We start from the raw sequence: 18,092 nt of genomic DNA on the forward strand, positions 1-18,092 counted from the left end.
CGTAAACAACGTTTTTTTTTAACTGCGCATGCGCCGTCCCTGGGGGTATCCCAGTGCGCATGTTCGAAATTAAACCGGAACCAGCCAATGTTTACGTAGGTGACGTCATTCTACACAAATTCCTATTCGCGAACGACTTACGCAAACAACGTAAAAAATTCAAAATTGTACGCGGGAACGACGGCCATACTTAACATTGAGTACACCTCAGAACAGCAGCTTTAAATATACGCCGGAAAAAGACGAACGCAAACGACGGAAAAAAATGCGCCGGGCCGACGTACGTTCGTAGATCGCCGTAAATAGCTATTTTGCATACTCGACGCGGATTTCGACGGGAACGCCACCTAGTGGCCGCCGAAAAATTGCAGCTTAGATCCGACGGCGTACTAAGACGTACGCCTGTCGGATCTAGCCAAGGTGCCGTCGTATCTTGTTTTGTGGATACCAAAACAAAGATACGACGTGCAAAATTTGAAATTACGGGGCGTATAAAGAGATACGCCGGTGTAATTTCTTTGAGGATCTGCCCCTGTGTGTTCACTGCCTATGGCAAAATGCTGCACCTAGCCCACAGGCTAATGGAGGTGCATCTTTAGCTCTGGTACAAGTATTGTGTACTTTGTATTTTTATTTCCTTTATCGTTGGTTTGGTCACTTTTTTTACTTCCTGTCTCCAGATCTGCTTAGCGGTCTGTTTCCATGTTGTTGTCCTACAAACACTCATAAAATCTATAAAATCAGATTTAAAATTAAGTACGTTCACCAAGATTATGACACAGGTTTTCTTGTGATAAACTACTGCCACCTTCTGCTCATCATTAGCAGTGATGTTCTTCAAGGCGTTTCTTGAAAATATCAGTTCATGAGAAACACAATCTTTCACATTGAAAATCATTCCAAACCTGTGCAATATTTAAAGCTGAATACCAGGTATTTGTATTGCAATATGAACACTGGTTCAGCTTAGCAGATTGTGAGTATGCATATCTCATGACCGATGGAACACTAGGGAAGCTAAAAATCACAGTAATAGTTGGTCCTACTACAGCGATAGCGGCAATTCTCTTTGTTCTGTTTAGGTGCTCGACGCACACTGACCCAGAGGGGGTCGCTCATTTGGCACCCTTATTCGTTTTGCTCGTCGATTTCCTTGTGAAGCCGCCGAGGATCTCGGCGAGCCAAGTTTCCTCATTGACTAACGAGGAAATAGAGAACATGTTCTCTATTTGGCCCGACAAGATCCTCATCGGTTTCCTCGGCCAAAAGTGTACAGACGACCGGGTTTCTCGGCAGAATACGGCTCCGATCGAGTTTCTGGCTGAATTCTGCCGAGAAACTCGGTCGTGTGTACGGGGCCTAACATTTTTCATAGAATACATCATATTCTCTTCTTAGATAAGGGGGAGTTAAGGGGTTGTGACATCACGATCTCCACCTCATCAAATCAGGTTGGGAGGCTGTCATGAAACGTTGCAGTATATATGTGCAGTTTATATGTGCACACACTGCTAACTTTTAGGCTATGTTTACACTACTGTGATCCAATTTTCAGTGCAATTATGCAGCGTGGCTTCAAACCAAATAAAATTGATACCACTCAAAGACCCCAAACTGTTATCCCAGCTGACTGGCCACAATGTTTGTAGGTGGTGGTCAGGTTGAATACTGGCTTGTCAAACACATTGAGGACTATAAGAATTTTGTGCCTTTCTGCTCACTGCCTTGGCATACACTGAAATATGGCTTCAGCTTGGTCGCCTACCCATGCCTCTAACATGTTTTGCCCGATAGAAACATACTGGTAGATGAAAATGTAGTTTGAATAGATTGCGTTATAAAGCATCATAAGCCATAAAGAACTAGTGTTCAGAAGTGTCCGGTATCCATAACAGATCATACTGTGTTACAGCGCCACCTGTTTAGAAGAGATTGAAAATGCACACAAACATTCCAACTTAAAATAAAAACAACCTACAAACTGCTGGGAAACAAATTGCCAACCCACTGCTAATACAAATACCTTCATATATGAGAACGGCCTTAAAACATGGCTGGATGACTTACTTATGGATTGTCAGATATAAGTGTATATAAAAATATACATTCAATTTAAATCAATATTCTCAACTGATTTAAAAATCAAACTGATCCAAATAAAAAAACAAAACAAACGTAAGACAAGAAGCAAGAAAGCAATACACAAGCTATATACATGACTAAATCCCATCTCATAAATCAGTACGATAAAATGTATAAAAAAAATTAAATAAGAAAAATTTAAATAGCCAGGATACATTAACATGATCTGTAAATGTAACTACATGGAAAATGTTATTCTGACCTGATGAGAGCAAAAATGGACACGTGGAGTAAACCCGTAAAGTGATCTAATTATGTATCGCTTATATTATTTATGGTCGTTACCCTCTGAGAGAGAGATGTGGATCACATAAACACGCGACAAAACTTACAACATAAATAGACCTGAAGTGTGCCTTGGTGGTCTGGTCAGTATGCCAAGAAAAGGGGGCATACCCAAGGTAAGTAATGGGTAGTTAATTGAAGAAGGATATGCTGAGAAGTGCCCTGAAAAAGGGGAGGGCGGGAGGGTGTCGAATGCGATTGAATGCGCAGACTCACGGACATGAGGTGAGCTGGGAAGAGTCGGCCCAGTGACGTGTAGTACCGCACACTGAACCGACAAAGAGCATGTGTGAGTGGGCTGCTTAAATACCCTCCGGGCTCCTCCCATAAACTCAGGCCACCATACTGGCCTTCTTATATATGTTTGATGTATATAGATAAAATGATTCTAACATAATGAAAATCAGTAGTACATGATGCTTGACTACCTGCGAGAGCAAACCCATTGGTACTGTATTATAATAACTAATGTGTTCTATATGAAACATTTAAACATTAAATGTGATGCAGTAAAATAAATTAATAAAAATAAGCCTTGAGATAGAAAATAGAAAAGAGAGGAGTCTAGTCATAGCAATGGGTGATATCCAATTCATAATTAAGCCCTTTTGGTACACAAGTATCCAATTTAAAGATCCAATATACCTCTCTTATGGTAAGGCTAAAAAATGATCTCCTCCTCTCTTGGGATGATCTACCCTCTTAATAACCTGAACCTTCAGGCTGGGTTCACACTATTGCGAATTGGCGGCGGGTTTTGCCCGCATCCAATTTTCATAGCAGGAGACAGGAGATTGTGACCGGCTCTCTATGGAGCTGGTTCACACATCTCTGCAGAGGCTCCGGTGCAAATTGTACAGGAGCCTTGTGCTTCTTTTGGTGCATTCTAGTTCTGAATTAAGCCAAAAATGTAGGCTGAAATCGGACCTGAAACGGTTAAACGGTTAATGGGGATGAAATGGACTCCTGTTGTGAGCCGTTGTGTTCTCCAGTGTGAACCCAACCTCAATGATTGTAGATTAGAGGGATGATGATAAATACAATGTTTGGCTGCATTAGTCTTCTTATGCGTATTAATATTACATAGGTGGTCATTGTCACGTACCTTTTGGATGAGCCCAGTTTTCAGAGGAAGGCCTCTCTTACGCCCCTGACTCGTGGCCCTTGATAGAGAGAACAGGAAGCATGGGAGTGTAAGGTAGCACGAGTGCCTGGCAGGATCAACAGCAGATCCAGAGGACTCTTGTAACTGGATCAGCAGACTTGGCAGGAAGCTGGAGCAGACTTGTAACAGGTGTCACTCACTGGAGACAGGTAGAAGGCTCCAAGGGTTGAAGCACAGGAAGGTTAGGTAAGCCGGATCAAACACAGACGGACGGTACAGGAACACTGCCCCTGACAGTAACTTTAGAAGCATCGATTTCCAGGACAAATGGTAAGGCAGAATCAGGGTGTATTAACACGGAGACAGAGGTGAACTGTCTATTGAGGGTGTCAAAGGCAACTTGGGCTTCAGGGGACCAGTGAAACCGGACCCCTTGCTTGGTTAGCTGTGTAATAGGAGATAGGATGCGGAGAATCTTTTGATAAACTTCCGGTAAAAGTGTGCAGCCAACAAACCGTTGTATTCCTTTTTTGTCTGCAGGGACTGGCCATTCCAAGATGGCAGAAATCTTCTGGGGGTCCATTTTAACGCCTGCTACTGAAATGATCAAACCCAGAAATTGTATACTTGGTTGCTCGAATTCACATTTTTCACAAAATTTAAGTTTTCTGTTAAGGAAAATTCCCAAGCACTCAGTTTTGCCAACTACCAAAAGGGATCCACCATGTGTGATACTTTTAATATACATAGAAGTCCCACAAAATACTATCACATTTGCCTTTGCAAATGTTTTAGGTTTAACAAAAAGTACCTGTGAGATCTAAATGGCACTAAATGGATCTAAATGGCACTCTATAATTATATTATAAAGATCAATAATCAAGCTATGAAATATTTCTGAATAACCATGTTATCATCATTTTCATTAGATTAATAGTAAAGAATAGAACTTAAAAAAAAGGTGAAGAGAAAGAAAAATAACCAATAATTGCAGTATTTTGTTCTCTTTGTATTGCTTCCGGCTGGGTTGATGACACCACAAGGAGGCGGGGGTCAAATGGGGGCGGGGGAGCACTTTTCTAAAGGGGCCTTCCAGGTTCCAATAAGTGACCCCCGGAAACCCCCACAACCACCAGGCCAGGGTTGTGGGGAAGAGACCCTTGTACTCGTTAACATGGGGGCAAAGTGCTTTGGGGGATCCCCCCTACCCCAAAGCACCCCACCCATGTAAAGGGCATGTGGTCTGGAATGGTTCATCCCTCTCTTTCCTGTCCTGTCGGGCTGCATGCTCGGATAGGTGCATGGTATGAATTATCGGGAGGACTTCACGCCGTTTTTTTTTATTTTAGCATGGGGTTTCCCTTAAAGTCCATACCGGATACAAAGGGCCTGGTATGGATTGGGGGGGACCCCATGCTGTTTTTTTTTTTAAACTTGTTTTGTTTACTTTCTCCTGCCAGCGAGGAATCCCGTGATTGGCTCCATACTCCAGCAAGAATGAAGAAGAATATGGCTCCAGAAGGAAGAAATATGAAGGGTCAGAAGCCTCAGAAGGGGGGTCGTCTTATACGGTGAGTACAGGCAAAAAATCTAAAAAAAATGTAAAATTAGGGGGTCGTCTTATACGCCCGGTCGCTTTATACACCGGCAAATACGGTACCTGTTTGCAAAATTTTATAACAAACTATGAAAACAAAAATTATTATTTTTTACAAATTTTCGGTCTTTTTTGGCTTCTAAAACCCAGTCGTAATTAAATGTCAACAAAAAAAAAGCTCTACTTGTGTGAAAGAAAATGATAAACATTTTGTTTGGGTACAGCGTTGCGCAATTGTCATTCAAAGAGTGACAGCGCTGAAAGCTGAAAATTGGCCTGGGCAGCAAAGTGGTATAAGTGCCCGGTAGGCAAGTGGTTAATATTTGCAAACAAAATTAAGGTTTCATATTTAGAATAATAAGCTGTCAGGCTAGCAAAATAGCAATATCAGAACCAATTTTAGGTTAATAGGTTAATCACACATAGGGAGAACATGGAGAACTACTCAAATTATTTTATTTATTTAAAACAATAACATTGCCAGTGCATGTTATCTCATTGAATGAGTTTACCAAAAATTAAAAAAATCGCAGAATATACAGCCTCATGCTACTTAACTAAGCTCCATTCATGCTGCATAAACTACATTATTAATGTAGCTTAAATAGAAAACTACCTCTAGATCGATTTTAACTCCAAAAGCATTTTATTAAAATAAATTTGATTAAAATCTAAAAAAAACATCTGATTTAAAGTGGTTGTAAACCCTAATAAAAAAAAAGAACCCTGCAAGACAAAGGCATAATAAGCTATTATACTTCAATTCATTGTTCCTGTGATAAACTGGCTTCTAAAAATTTGCATAGTTTGCTCTGTTATTTATGCCCATTTGCAGTTACTATAATTTCTTTGGTTCAAAAACAGAAATATTTATCTTATTTCTTGTAACCTTTCCTTATTCTTTAAAGTAATCATTTTCACCGGAATAGTCATTACAGCGTTTCAAGAAAACTCTGGCTTTTCAAACAAGTTTATCAAGTTTTATATCACCCTACACGTACAAAAGTCCCACCCACAAAGTCAGCTGTCTAGGAAGACAATGTCGCTGCGCTGCGTCTCTCTATTATTATCATTCACCTTGTTGGGTAAGTTTTCTTTACATATTTATTAAATTTATAATTCTTTATAATTTCCAGAAAACACAGAAACATGCAACCATTAAGGTGACCCCCCCAGAAGGTATTTTACTTCAAAATACTAAGCCAGGTAGCCAGGAACTGATGTGAAAAGTGAAATGTTTTCTCTAATGTTATATGAAAACTGGTAGTATTGATTTAACTTAATAAAAGCAATAACTTTGGTGAACATAATGTTACCCAGGTGGGTAAGGCACCACAAAGAGCAGCGACAGTGTTCAATGTGCACCGATCCACACCTTCCCATCAAAAAATCATCACTGAAATATGAACTCTGATGAGTTGTTGTTGGTTGGAATATTTAATGCACTTTGCAAATTGCACTATTAAATATATTTGTATTTTCTTTAAGATCAAATATTTATTTGTTTAACTAATGTATTCATTGCCGAGAAATTATTTTGACTGTAGTTAGATGCAGAGAAGTGATAAAGGTGCCTCCTGAATTATACGCAATGGTTAAACAGCTGCTGGAGGAACACAGATCCCAGCATAACCTGACAAGCAGCAGTTGGCAAATTAATTTTATGTCTTCATACTGACCAACGCTCTATTATCAACATAAGTAAATATAATATCTGAAGCCACTTCACACCCAGAATGGATGTCTTTTTAAAACCCCTCTTTTTTCAATTTAGAGAAGAAATGCAGACTATGAAAGATGTAGTATCCCTTTACATTAATGGTCAGTAGAAAAGTGTGCCTTTGCACTGACGGTCAGTATAGGGCCCCCTTTCATTGATGGATAGTTTAGTGCCCCTTACATTGGTGGTCAATAGATAAGTGCTCCCTTGCAATGGTGTTTAAAGTTTTGTGCAGGGCTGGTGCAAGGATTTTTGACACCCTAGGCAAAACCACATTTTGCCGTCACCCCTGACTCCACCCCCTTTTCCCTGCCCATGTATACCCCATCTTTTTAATGATGCACCCATCAAATGCAGCCTCACCGGCACCCATCAAATGCAGCCTCACCGGCTTCCGTCAAAGGCAGCCTCACCGGTGTCCATCAAAGGCAGCCTCACCAGCGCCCATCAAATGCAGTCTCACCAGCGCCCATCAAATACAGCCTCACCGGAGTACATCAAAGGCAGCCTCACCGGCATCCATCAAATGCAGTCTCACCAGCGCCTATCAAATGCAGCCTCACTGGCGTCCATTAAAGGCAGCCTCACCGGCGTCCATCAATGAACTCTTTACCAGCGCCCATCAATGTAGCCTCACCAGCGCCCATCAAATGCAGTTTCACCAGCGCCCATCAAATGCAGCCTCACAAGCACCCATCAAATGTAGCTTTACCAGCGCCCATCAAATGTAGCCTCACCAGCGCCCATCAAATGTAACCTCACCAGCGCCCATCAAATGTAGCCTCACCAGCGCCCATCAAATGCAGCCTCACCAGCGCCTATCAAATGCAGCCTCACCAGCTCCCATCAAATGCAGCCTCAACAGCGCCCATCAATGAATGTTTGCTTGCTTCCATTCATTCGGGAGTCGGAACACAGACACAGTATTCCGCCGCCGTTCTGCATCTGACACTATGCGCGAACGGATCGGCGGCTGCCTTCTGATGCTGAGACTCAGTTGCTTTCTGCAGAGAGAATAGAGTAGGAACACCAGTGGCCAGGCGCCCTAGGCAGCAGGGCGCCCTAGGCGGCTGCCTACTTTGCCTAGTGGTAGCACCGGCCCTGGTTGTGTGTTCCTTACATTGGTCATCAGTAGGGATGAGCCCACGGTTCAAGTTGAACGTAAGTTAGATTTAAACATAGAGGCCCGGATTCACAAAGCACTTGCGCCGACGTATCTCGAGATACGCCGCGTAAGTGCGCCTGACTCAGAAACTAAGATACGCCTGAAAATGGGCTTCATCCGACCGATGTAACTTGTCTACGCCGGTGTAGAGTGGGCGCATATTTACGCTGGTCGTATTTGGCGCTCCCATTGATTTTCTATTCACATATGCAAATGAGGGAGATACGTCGATTCACGAACGTACGTCCATCCGACACAGTGCGCGTAAAGTCATACGTCCGGCGCAAAGTTATGCCCCATAAAGGAGGTGTAACTCAGCAGCATCCATGCAAAGGGAACACAAGACAACGTATTTTACGTAGTTTACGTAGGACGTGAATATGAATAGGCGTAGGTTACGTTCACGCCGTAGGCATATGTAAAACAGGGAGTGTAATGGCGCTTGCCAAAGGGAAACTAAAATAAGATAAAATATATTACACACACAACAACGTATATAAAAACGTATAGGTAATGATCAGTAGTGTTCAATCAAACTGTGTTCCACTCCTAATTTCCTTGAAGACCCTTCATAACATCCATAATTCAGGTGTAAAGGGTAGGAGTAGTGGATATAATAGATAAAATAGATTTACAATGATACTATGGAGATCATTGATTGAAGTGAATGTACCAATATAATGTAAACAAAGGTTTCCAGTGTTACCACCACAATAAAGTGCTTAAGTGTTAACGTGAATACAAAAAACCCCAAAATAGGACGTAGTTTGTATATCAATAGTTGTAGCAAATAAACCAGTGTGCACAAAGATAAAAAGTGCAAAGTGAATAAATATTGGTATAAATAGATTCCATAAAAAATATATAAATAAAATTATATATATGAAAAAATATATGAAAAAATATATATATAACAAATCCAGTTGATATAGTGTTCAAGTTGACTTCCAAAATTTCATACAAAAAATGTTCAAACGTTGTGTTCCAAACGTGCAGATAAAAGAAAAAAATTAAATAAAGTGAAAAAGAATAAAGATATTCAAAGTGCATATATTTCAAAAGTTTTCCCAGCAGTGAAAAAGTTGTTCAAACCAATGCTCCAATTCACCACACAATCCTCCAGGGTGACTGTGCAGATAGGACAGATAGTGCTAGCCTCTCACCTCAATTGCGATCATACAAGCCTGTTGGATAGGGGATGACACCCAGCAGTACACACTCTGCATATAGGAAGGTTCAGATAACTCCGGTCCTCCACCTCCAAATTCCTCCAGACACTCTCAAGGGAAGCAAAAAGCGGGCTCCATAGTGCAGTGAATCATTGGTAGTTTTAATAAAAATATAATAACACTCACAATTATAACGGCTGTGAACAGCATGCAGGTAACTCCACAGTATTATTTACAGATGGTCAGCAGATCTCCGCTCTCGGCCGCGAGCGGAGATGACGTCACCAACGACACTCCTCCTTCACCTGACGCGTTGCGTAGCAGAACAACGCTACTTAATCATAGGTCTATGATTAAGTAGCGTTGTTCTGCTACGCAACGCGTCAGGTGAAGGAGGAGTGTCGTTGGTGACGTCATCTCCGCTCGCGGCCGAGAGCGGAGATCTGCTGACCATCTGTAAATAATACTGTGGAGTTACCTGCATGCTGTTCACAGCCGTTATAATTGTGAGTGTTATTATATTTTTATTAAAACTACCAATGATTCACTGCACTATGGAGCCCGCTTTTTGCTTCCCTTGAGAGTGTCTGGAGGAATTTGGAGGTGGAGGACCGGAGTTATCTGAACCTTCCTATATGCAGAGTGTGTACTGCTGGGTGTCATCCCCTATCCAACAGGCTTGTATGATCGCAATTGAGGTGAGAGGCTAGCACTATCTGTCCTATCTGCACAGTCACCCTGGAGGATTGTGTGGTGAATTGGAGCATTGGTTTGAACAACTTTTTCACTGCTGGGAAAACTTTTGAAATATATGCACTTTGAATATCTTTATTCTTTTTCACTTTATTTAATTTTTTTCTTTTATCTGCACGTTTGGAACACAACGTTTGAACATTTTTTGTATGAAATTTTGGAAGTCAACTTGAACACTATATCAACTGGATTTGTTATATATATATTTTTTCATATATTTTTTCATATATATAATTTTATTTATATATTTTTTATGGAATCTATTTATACCAATATTTATTCACTTTGCACTTTTTATCTTTGTGCACACTGGTTTATTTGCTACAACTATTGATATACAAACTACGTCCTATTTTGGGGTTTTTTGTATTCACGTTAACACTTAAGCACTTTATTGTGGTGGTAACACTGGAAACCTTTGTTTACATTATATTGGTACATTCACTTCAATCAATGATCTCCATAGTATCATTGTAAATCTATTTTATCTATTATATCCACTACTCCTACCCTTTACACCTGAATTATGGATGTTATGAAGGGTCTTCAAGGAAATTAGGAGTGGAACACAGTTTGATTGAACACTACTGATCATTACCTATACGTTTTTATATACGTTGTTGTGTGTGTAATATATTTTATCTTATTTTAGTTTCCCTTTGGCAAGCGCCATTACACTCCCTGTTTTACATATGCTTGTTGGTGCGTGATCACTGTTTTAGTAGTGGCTGCTGCCTTTATAGACTTATTAACATTTTATTGTATTTTACTTAGTTGCCCTGGGTAGATTGGTTTTGCGCATTAGTTCCCCCCTTTTACACACGCCGTAGGCAGTGATCCGGCGTATCTTAGGGAGTAGTTCTGACGTGATTGTGAGCATGCGCACTGGGATGCGTCCACGGGACGGCGCATGCGCCGTTCGTTATTCGTATCTGTCTGGCGCTCTGCCCATCATTTGCATGGAGTAACGCCTCATTTGCATGGCTCACGCCCACTTCCAAATACGCCAGCTTACGCCTTGGAAACCCTGCGCAGTTTTGGCAGCAGTGGCTTTGTGAATCCAGTGCTTGCCTCTCTGCGCTGCGTCGGCGTAGCGTAAAGGAGATACGCTACGGCGGCATAAATATGCGCCGCTGTATCTGAATCCGGGCCAGAGTGTTCAGTTGTTCTAAAACAAACCGAACATATGGTGCATTCACAGGAAATTTGAGCGCCGCAGAATGCCCCATAATGCGCTGCTAAATTCTAGCCCTAGACCTCCTCTCTAACTCAAAACATGTAACCAGTAAAAAAAATTAAAGTGTCGCCTATGTGGATTTCTAAGTACCAAAGTTTGGCGCCATTCCATGAGTGTGTGCAATTTTGAAGTGTGACATGTTAGGTATCTATTTACTCTGCGTAACTTCATCTTTCACATTATGCAAAAAAAATTGCGCTTACTTTACTGTTTTTTTTTTTAAAGCACAAAACAATTTAATTTTTTTTTAAAAACGTGTTTAAAAAATTGCTGCGCAAATACCGTGCAAGATAAAAAAGTTGCAATGATCGCCATTGTATTCTCTAGGGTCTCTTCTAAAAAAAAAACATATATTTATACTGTTTGGGGGTTTTTATGTAATGTTCTAGAAAAAAATTAAGATTTTTACATGTAGGAGCGAAGTGTCAGAATTAGCCTGGGCGCAAGGTCGTTACGTTTAAATTGCATTAAAGCAAAAAGCTTTTTTTTTGTTTTTTTAAATCAACCTATTGAAGAAAAGTGACAGTATATATGATTTTCTTTTCTCCTAGGTGTTTGTCGCGGTGGGTTTCCCTGTAGTTTTAGTGACCTGGTGAACAATTTAAATTTCACAAATGCAGGCGTTCGGCCAGTAAAAGACAGTCATACTGTAACCAATGTAGTTATTCATATAACCATGTACAGTGTTGTTTCACTGGTAAGTTATGCAAAACTGATTATGGGTTCTTGTCTTGTATTTTCTACCCATTACTATCTTTATTATACAGTATAGTGTTGTATCCCTTAATTAGAATTGAAGAAGGGAATAGAGGGGTGTGGGATTATTGCGGTGCCAGCAAATAGAAACCAAAACACAATAGATATATACAAATAAAAAAGATTTATTAGTTACAGAAAGATAAAAATTGGTTCAAACATGTAAACAATGCAATGGAAACGTGGGAGCAAGACATAGAGATACAGGCCATTGGTCAGGTCTAACCAACTAGTTTCGCCAATTGTTGGCTTCGTCAGGGGATTTGTGAAATGACCGTCTCAGTGAGTGGCTCTGAGGGGATAGAACGAGAATTATTTAACAATTTAATCAAATCCATTAAATACAAGTGCATACGTTATTCATCATTTTTAACATATATAGTTTGGCTGGGCCATATGGCGAAGCAACAGGAGCCAAAGTACCACAACATAAGGTCCAAAAAACTCCCCAAGCTACCATAATAGAAACCACCACATATAGTGCAAGCTGGCACTAAAGTCCCTGTAGGGCAGAAAGGTAATAGGAACCTACCCAATGCTCCCCATGCGAACCAGGCAGGAAAACACCTGAAGGTAGGTACAGATCCAGGGACCCCAGCTGTGGCTGTTAAAGGACAATGAAAATGAAAAAAGTCACATTAAGGGGAAGCCCCATACCAGTAATCATAAAAATATTTGATAATCATAGTACTAAAATAATATATAACATGACACAGATAATTGGCAAAGACCTACCTAGAGGGACTGGCAATTAAAGGAAAAAATGGAAAATGCAGGGACGCTGGGCTAATTGCGATTATAGTAGGTCTAAAAATAAATAATAAAGAAAAATGAATTGCCATATATCAAAAAAGGTATATCAGGAATTTAAATAGCTGAAAATATATTGTTATGCAGGAAGGTAAGTAGTATATGTGGAATGGTAAATACTGCGCTGTCTAACAAAGTGAATGGTAAATACTGCGCTGTCTAACAAAGTGAAGAAATAATTAGCTAGTATGCTGCTGCGGCTAATACTGTGAGATATACACAATAAAAACAATATAAGAAAAAATATAGCTGCGCTTCAATAAAGTGTATTCTAAAAAGTGACCGTATACACCTAAATTGAATGTGCCAAAAAACACTAGTGAAGTATATATAAAAAATGACACACCAAAAAAAAAATGCAACACAGTAAGGAAAACTGTCGCTGCATAAAGTGAAAGATATAATGAGAGAATTCCCCAATGTGACACTAAATTCGTCTCTTAACACATATGTTGAAACTAAATACACATTAAAAGTGATAAAAAAACAGTGTAAATGTTTGAATGCATCAAAAGTCCAAATATTGAAGGTCAGTGATATCTTGTAAAACAAAATCCTTTTCAATTGTGATATCCGTGAAAGAAGCATGCAATACACCTCCAGAATAGTGAAATTTTTTAGATTGAGAAAAGAGTTTCCTCCACCAACAAATATACTGCCGCTTACCAAATCAATAGATCTCGTGTTACGGAGATCATAGACGCTTTGGAGCTCACAAGTTGGTGCATATACAGATGGAAGAAAACAGAACAGGCTCCCATAGCGTAATCCAGTTGGATAAAATGTATTACATAGTAAACAAAAAACAAATACACTCACATTTTAGTGGATGAATAAAAGCGTGTCAAAAAATGGTTGTAGCCGGCCGGCTTCCACAGCCCGTAGCTTCCGGGACTCTATGTGGACCGTTGCAGTGACGTCAGCACGCCGGGAGGAGCTGATTGGACATACCATGGCAGGGAGTTCCAGAGGATGGGAGAGGCTCTGGAGAAGTCCTGAAGGCGATCATGGGAGGAGGTGACAAATGAGCTAGAGAGCAGGAGGTCCTGGGAGTAGCGGAGGGGACGAATTGGACGATATCTGCAGATGAGGTTGGTGTGGTAGCTGGGGGCGATGTTGTGGATGGCTTTGTATGTTGTGGTTAGCATTTTGAATTTTATACGGATGGGTAGGGGAAGCCAGTGAAGGGATCGGCGGAGAGGAGCAGCAGTCACGGATCAGCTAGTGAGGTGTATTAGTCTAGCAGCAGCATTCATAATAGACTGAAGGGGGATAGCCTGCGTAAGGGTAGGTCATTAAGGAAAGAGTTTCAGTAGTCAATGCGGGAAATAATCAAGGAGTGAATAAGTTGCTTTGTGGTGTCATTAGTGAGGAAGGGTCAAATTCTGGAGATGTTGTGGAGGTTAAAGCAGCAGGATTTAGCCAGTGAATGGGTGTGGGGGCTGGAGGATAGGTCAGAGTCAAGGATTACACCCAGCATGTGTGGAGTGACCAATGGTTGTGATCTTAATGGTAAAGTCATGGCGGGTGGGGCCGGGAAGGAGGAAATATAACAAGCTCAGTTTTAGAAAGACTGAGTTTGAAAAAGTGGTGTGACATCCATACCGATATGTCATTCACTAAGTTTGAGATCCGTGAGTGGAGGAGTGGGGAGATAGATCTGGGTGGAGGTGGTATTGGAAGCCATAGGAGATTATCAACTGGCCTAGGGAAGAGGTATAGAGCGAGAATAGGAGGGGCCCAAGGATGGAGCCGTGGTGTACCCCAATAGAAAGAGGAGCGAAGGAGATGGTGTTGTAAGTGACACTGAAAGTGCGCTGAGATAGGTAGGAGGAGAACCATGATAAAGCGGAATCACGGAGGCTAAGGGAGTGTAGTTTGCTGAGGAGGAGCAGGTGGTCAACTGTGTCGAAGGCAGCAGAGAGATTTAAGAGTATGAGTATGGAGTAATGGCCATTGGTTTTAGCAGTTAGTAGGTCATTGGTGAGTTTTAGTAGGGCAGTTTCAGTGGAATGTTGTGGACGGAAGCTGGACTGTAGGGGGTCGAGAAGGTTGTTGTCCGTGAGGTAGCAACTCATTCGGTCATAGACAAGGTGTTTGATGAGCTTGGAGGCAAACGGGAGCAGGGAGATGGGTATTAAGTTATTCAAACAGGTGGGGTCTAGTGAGGGTTTTTTAAGTATGGGGGTAACCAGTGCATGTTTGAGCGGGGAAGGAAAGGTGCCGGAGGAGAGGGAGAGTCTACTCTGTCTACAATGTCTACTCGGTCTACATTGTCTATCCTGTTAACCACTTAATTCCCGGCGAACCTGCTTGGTAACTTTTTCACCCTACACACGACCGGGTTTCCCGACAGGAAAACTGCCATGATAGCTTTGGTCGGGAATCCCGGCTGTGTGTATGCTCCACCGCAGTGTTTCCCATAAGAATACTGCCGGGTTAAAAACGTCCGGGAATCCCGGCGGGAAAAAAGAGAGCTGGTTCTGTTTTTTTTCCGGCAGTTTTCCTGTCGGGAAAATTGCGATGGAGCATACACATGGCCGGTTTTCCCGGCCAAAAGCTCTCATGGCAGTTTTCCTGATGGGAAACCCGGTCGTGTGTACGAGGCTTAAGTGTTCACAAGTATGTCTTTATAATGTTTAAGAAATTAAATACGTTGTCCTATCATTGCCTTATAAAATCATGTTCAATTATTGTGTACAGTATGTTACTCAAATTGTCATTATGGCCGTACAGACACTCTGATTCAATCCATCCTAACTACAGCTGCAACTGGTGAGCTCATATTGTATATTTATGCTCGTCTTTCAACTACCGTATTTATTGGGGTATAGCGCGCTCCCGCGTATAGTGCGCACCCCTAAAGTTGCAGCGGATTCCTGTGGAAAAAAGTTTTTTGTACTTACAGTTTTGGTGTCTTGTGCGGCGTCCATCGGTGGCCTCGTCGGGTCCGGCGTCCGTCTGCGGCTTCGGGTGTCCTCTTCGTTGGGTCCGGCGTCCTTCTGCGGCGTCCTCGCGTCCTCCCCGCTCGTTTCCCGCGCCGAGTTTGAATACTGCGCCGACATATACAGAGCGCAGTACACTCGTGTATTGTCGGGCAGGCTCGGCAACTCTCACACTGACGTCCTGGACGTCCAGGACGTGAGCGCGGAAGGAGCCGAGACTGCCAGACTATACCCGAGTGTACTGCGCTCGTTATATGTCGGCGCAGTATTCAAACTCGGCGCGGGAAAGCGGGTATCGGCGTATACCGCGCACCCACGATTTTGCCCTGATTTTCAGGGCAAAAAAGTGCGCGGTATACGCCGATAAATACGGTAATTTTGATAACAGGAAATAAAAGCAACTACATGTCCACCTAATAAAAATACCCTGAAGTGCAGTAAAACATTTGGGTCTATGTATCAATCTTTTTGCCCAAGATGTACACAACTTTCACCTAAAATACCATGTTTAAAAAAGGGTCCATTGGAAAAATTGGTGAATATTGGCAAAATACAGGTAAATTCTTTTGTGATCAAATGGAAAAAAAAATGATGTGTGTGTGTTAGTGTGTCCTGCTTAACTCTTGGCAAATCTTCCAATTATTATGTTTCAGGACACGAGTTTGCAGTATTTATCTACATTGATCTGGTTCAGCATGGTAAGTCATTTTAATTTTTGCAAACATTTTACATGTAACGGCTGTCATTGCATATATACAGTATATACTGTACAATATTGGGTGAGGAATTACTTCATTTTTTCTCAGACATCAATTATATATATAGATTTTTTTTATAGGTTTTCCACTTTATTCAAAAGTTTGTTAATGCAACAAAATAGAGAATTCCTATCCTTCTGCAAAAGCTAAAAAAAAAAATGCTACTGTAATTAAATCATATACTGTATATAATCATTATCATTACATATCATATCATTATATATCATTATCATTACGTATCATATCATTACATATCATTACATATCATTACATATCATTATCATTACATACAGTATCATATCATTACATATCATTACATATCATTATCATTACGTTATCATTACAATCATGTATTTATGGTTGATAGTGTGTGTTTTTAATCTGAGCTTTTGTGTCTCATTAAAATCAATGTCGTGATGGGAAATTTGACTATTAAAAATCTCTAAACAAAACTTTTGCATGCTAGATCTTAAAGCGGAGGTTCCGCCATTTTTTTTTGCAGCTGCTGACTTTTAAAATATGGACACCTACCTGTCCAGCGCACCAGCGATGTCGGCAACCTAGGCCGAGCAATCGCTCGTCCCTCGGCTGCACCCACCGACATCCTCGGTGAGGGAATCGGGAAGTGAAGCGTTGCGGCTTCACTGCCCGGTTCCCTACTGCGCATGCGCGAGTAGCGCGGTGCGCCGTCACTGGTCCCCCCTCTCTCCTGGGAACAGTGTGTTTCCCAGAAGACAGCGGGGGGTGCGGGTAGGGGCGTGACTGCCACAGGAGTGTATTCCCGGAAGTGGGTGCAAATACCTGTATTAGACTGGTATCTGCACCCCCCTGAAAGGTGCCAAATGTGACACCGGAGGGGGGGTTCCGAAAAGCGGAAGTTCCATTTTTGGGTGGAACTCCGGTTTAAGCAGTATGTTAGCTAGAGGTCGGAGTCCTTGGGTGACATGGGATTTATCCATATGTAAAAATGAATGGTTACTTTATGCGACTACAATGACCTATATCGAAACAATATTAACAAGTGGAAAAGTATATTATAAAAACATCCCTTATTATTAAACATACTAATAGTAAAATTTCTGTAAAATTAAAAAAATTGAAAAATGATTAGCTGAGTGGCATACCACTATATATAGCAAAGTATATCATATACTTCGTATATACATACAACATACCGTATCTTTCCCCTTTTGAATTTTAATTGAATGCAGGCTGTTGTAGTCCTATAAAGTGGTGCTTCATTTTACATATGGATGTACTGTACAGTGTTCTGTGTCACCCAAGGATAGTTATATAACACACTGCTTGGGGTCTAGCAGCTATCTATCTTCTATCCATCGATCTATTTATCCATCTATCCACCCACTTATAAATCTATGAACAGTAAATTGTGTTATTATAATTTGTTATAGCTTACAAATGTATTTGTATTTTTTTTTTACAGGAATGGAACAATGAATTTGTAGGATGGGATCCAGTCATGAATTGTTCAATAAACAGTACATTGATAACAGGAGCCGACCTCTGGAAACCAGACTTGTATGTATATGAAATGTAAGTCCTAAATTCATAAATATGAAGTCTGAAGTTTCAGTTATAATTTTTAGGATAAGAAAAAACCAGACTGAACACAAATGAACATAGATTATA

At 41.0% G+C, this 18,092-nt stretch overlaps 1 long non-coding RNA gene across 1 annotated transcript; it reads left to right on the plus strand.

The window, feature by feature from the left end:
• The first annotated feature begins 11,729 nt into the window (after positions 1–11,729).
• LOC120917670 lies at positions 11,730–18,091 on the plus strand. Its single transcript, XR_005744227.1, has 3 exons — positions 11,730–11,870; positions 16,338–16,382; positions 17,887–18,091. It is a non-coding gene; the product is annotated as an uncharacterized LOC120917670 (long non-coding RNA).
• Position 18,092: the final 1 nt, after the last annotated feature.

Source organism: Rana temporaria, chromosome 11 (assembly GCF_905171775.1).
Source record: "Rana temporaria chromosome 11, aRanTem1.1, whole genome shotgun sequence".
NCBI classification, from domain to species: Eukaryota; Metazoa; Chordata; class Amphibia; order Anura; family Ranidae; genus Rana; species Rana temporaria.